The sequence below is a fragment of the Athene cunicularia genome (genome assembly GCF_003259725.1).
Source record: "Athene cunicularia isolate RWA chromosome 1 unlocalized genomic scaffold, athCun1 chr1_part1, whole genome shotgun sequence".
NCBI classification, from domain to species: domain Eukaryota; kingdom Metazoa; phylum Chordata; class Aves; order Strigiformes; family Strigidae; genus Athene; species Athene cunicularia.
Window position 1 is genome coordinate 118,862,253 of NW_020799091.1, and position 4,069 is coordinate 118,866,321.

Consider the following 4,069-nt stretch of genomic DNA (forward strand, 5'->3'; position numbering starts at 1 on the left):
AGAAATAATAATAATAATAATAATAATAATAATAATAATAATAATAATTATTATTATTATTATTATTATTATTATTATTATTATTATTATTATTATTATTAAATTACCTCTTTCCATGAGGATCCAGGTGCTCCAGTCTTACTCTAGACTCCACACATAATAGAAGGATGTTCCTGTCCCAAAGAGCTGCTCAGCTCATCCCAGACCACAAACTAACAGCCAGAGGTAGTACAGATAAAATCAGGGATGCATACCTTTATGTTCTACCATCAGTCTGGGCTCTCAGAAATGAGCATTGCTGGGCTAAATCTCCTAAAACAGGCACTGGAGCCCTACTTGAGCCATAGATTTACTTGGGAACTGAGAGACAGTGGTCTAAATCACTCCAGGCATTTTACACTGTAAAACATCCCTAGTACAGTGTTATATGTTTAAATGTCAGTCTACTCTGAGCTTTCATATCAAAGAGCAAACATTGATGGGAGAGAGACAGAGAAGTGAAAGAGAGAGGTAAAGAAAGGGAAAGGCCCTAAGAGGCTCACAGCTGCGCTGGTATAAAAGAATCATCTTTCAAGCTGATAAAAATAATGTTACAGGCTCTGATAAGAATAATCTCCCAGGCTTTGATAAGATTACAATGAGAACAAGCCTTTTACAATACAGCATTAGTGAACCACAACCCCATCCTGCCCAGAAATACCCTTTCTAGGTGCCGCTTCCTTTTGTTCTCCAGCAGCACAAGCCCTGAAAAGAGCCACTTTAGCTTTCCTCCCCATCTAGCAAACTTGAGTGGCATAGCCAGGAAAGGACTCGATGGACTCCACCCTATTGAATATGGAGCAATTTCACTCCAAAGCAACTAAAGCATGCAAATAATTGCATTGACTTCAAATGAAATTATTCCTATGTTTAAATGCTCACTGAATCCGGGCCAGGGTGCTCAGCACTCTGGAGTATCAAGTCTTAAATGTTTTGGAAGGCTTTAAGTGGGAGGGAATGGTTTGGGAAATAGGGGGGAGGAAAGTGGGCAGGAAAGAAGTTCTCCCACTGAATAATAGGTCAATTATTTCTGAAGTATGTCATGGATACAAATAGAGAGAAGAAGAATGGTGGAAGGTCTGAATCTGTTTGGACATTTGTGTCAACCATGACTTACCACCTCATATCAACTCTGACCAAGAAATTGGACTGGCTGTACAGTTAGGAAATTGAATTAAGAAATACATCCTGTAGAAGGCTATGCACACAACTTACCTGCTTTCTCTCCCTATTTCCATCACTATGCAAGAACGTATTCAGCCAACTTGCTGTTCCTAAAGCAATGGGATGACTTCTATAGCACAAAACATGGCTGAAATTCTGCAGATCCCAAGTTGAAGAAAATAGATACACTTTTTCAGTAGAGCTTAAAGTCTAGGAAGCTCCATGAAGCCAACTAAGCATAAACATCTACCCATGCACATGCAACGACACCTGTAACACAGGGAGAGCTCAATAACTAATGGCAGGCACAGAGCTGATCTGCTGGGTAGGTCACACAGGGATGCGCAGGAGCAGGGATGGCTCCCCCAGAGCCACGGGTCTGGCAGGAGGGAGCAACACAAAACCCCATGGAAACAACTTATTGATCTGGGCCAGGGCTGAATGCAATGCGGGACTTTGGCTGCAGCCACCCAGGGACTCCTGTGGGTGAAATTAAGGAAAATATGAAGTAAGAATGAAAGCCATAACCTCAGCTTCATACCAAAAGACCAGGAGTATCCTTTGCCATGTCATGCTGCTGAAAGGTCTCATCCCAAGGACCTGGACATACCAACCGGTTCATTCCCAACCTCACCCAGCACATTGCTGGCTTCCTCCTGCCCTAACAGACGTACTTTGCACTTCTCACGTCTGATCTCAGTTTATTCCAAAAACAACAGATGAAAGCCAGCGAGCATTAAAGTAAACAGGAGTTTTGCTCTCAACCACATTTGGAGCAAAATTTGACCCAGAATTAAGAGGACACTTTCTACTGGGGATCCAGCAGGTTTCTGATGCTGTTCCAGTAGCTCCAGGAGGCACACCTGCTCATGGATCTGCATGGCAATTTATGTGGTTTGGCCACCGAAGGTGGTTTTATATTATTTTTAAATGTTACCATTAAAAACAAGGAGCTTTTTTCTCTTTTCCCTCCACTTCACTTGTTTTTCAAAAACCTTAGACAGAACTGAATAACCATAGGGGTGACCAAGCCATACAGAAAATATTCTCAGGGTTGTGCACAGAAAATATCTACTGCAGTTGTTCAGCATACTTCAGCCAGCCTTGGATTCTCATCCGTGGCCCCTTTGTCCAGCTGCCCACCCATCTGCCTCTCAGAACTGACCCCAAGCAAGCCAACTGCAGCAGAGTTTGCACCACTGGTGTATGGTGAGGGGGCCTCAGTAGCTTCTGCTCTGTGTGTCTGCCTTGGTTCTCTCCCACTAATCACAGGACTTGAATGGCAGGCGATATCAGGCTGATAGACCCTGTAAGCTTTGCAATCCACCCATTACTATCCCAGCTTACATGAGGAGACTGAAGCACAGCTGCTGAGTCACCCCACATCACAGGATCAGGTTGGGTAGGAGCCAAAGGCTGTGGTCTAACGCTTCCCACCACTAATGCCCTGGATAGATCTTATGCTTTGACCATTGCATAAATGCTATCATATGGCATTTGTTACAAACGACCAAATCAGAAGTGAAAACATTTACAAAAACATAACACTGCCTCAAGTGCTATTGAGCAGCTGTTATATCAGTTTTCCACAAGTGTTGCCAGTGGTGCAGAAGACAATTCTAGTTCAGTGGGGGAGCACACAAGCCATGATGAAATAATCTTGTATGATGTGCCTGCTACAGGAGAGTTAGGCTAGGTACCTGGATGAAAAGGAGATTCTTTAAGCCATTGAATATGATTTTAACCATTTTTGTTAATAACAAAAGTATGCAGTGTAAACATATGTGAAATGATGCTCAGACAGGCACCAGGAACAATTCACATATATATCATGAGGGTGGGAAAAAAAAAAACAGAGGTTTAAATCAGAGCAAAGGCCCCAGGAAAGAATATTTCACTCCAAAAGAAATGATACACACCTTTCAATATAACCTACCTATGGCAGGAGTGCAGCATCTGGGGAAATTGCAGGCCTGTCTGCCACCAGGTTATGGAGAGCAATTATAGTCGAGCAGGTCATTCCTGCCTGGGAGCCGGCAGCAGGGCTGAAATTGGACCCCAGCATTTGCGTCATCACCAAACAATTAGTAACTGCTTCAGGTAACTTGGGCCACCAGCCAGTGATTTTGAAAACGTCTGTGGCCGGATAAGGTCTGTCATATTCCTGATGTCAACACCAAGGCTTTGCAATGAACTCTGCAGTCACGTAAGAGTGGCCAGGTTGGCAGAGAAAAAAACGCCTCCCAAGGTAAAGAGCTGCTCAGGGTAATGGTAGGACGGATTTGGGACTGTGCAGAAGGAGGTGTCGAGCCAACTCACTTCCCGCCAGTGTGCAAAGGTTGGGTTAAGTGGGGATTTCCACAGTTGAAGGCTTATAAAGACAGCTAACCACAGTCACAGATGAAATGCCCACCACTTGCTGCTCACCACCTTGGCCAGTAGAAATCATAACACAGGAGACACTCCTTTAGCCAGCTTAATTTTTAGCACTTTGTTAATCAAACTTGCTGAAAAGCCATTTCTTGAAGTGGGAAGAGAAAAACATGGCAAAACTGGGGTCATTGTGGAAAATGTTTTGACATTTTCTGTAATGAGACATTTTCATGATTCACCCTAGATCCAAAGGGAAACATTTCTATTACGTGTTGCAAGTTGGCCGATCCAAATAACATCTGTGAGACATGATGTGTTTCTCTCTGGCTCAGCAGCTGTCAGTTATTTATTTCTTCACCATCATGTTGTTGCTCCCTCAAAGAAACTTGCAGACCCCAGTTTTAGCCCTACCAAAGAAGCAGGTATTTTTAAATCATGTACCTATGCAAATTTTTGTCTAATTTAAAAAAAAAAAAAAAAAAAAAAAAAAAAA

The 4,069-nt window shown here is 42.9% G+C and overlaps 1 protein-coding gene across 1 annotated transcript in view; it reads right to left on the minus strand.

Moving 5' to 3' along the window:
- ZPLD1 (zona pellucida like domain containing 1) overlaps positions 1 to 3,175 on the minus strand; it is a 157,439-nt gene extending 154,264 nt beyond the window's left edge. Inside the window, exon 1 of the mRNA XM_026859877.1 lies at positions 3,140 to 3,175. The gene's annotated coding sequence lies outside the window, so the exon portion shown is untranslated. The remainder of the gene's footprint in view (positions 1 to 3,139) is intronic.
- Between the last annotated feature and the right edge of the window lie 894 nt (positions 3,176 to 4,069).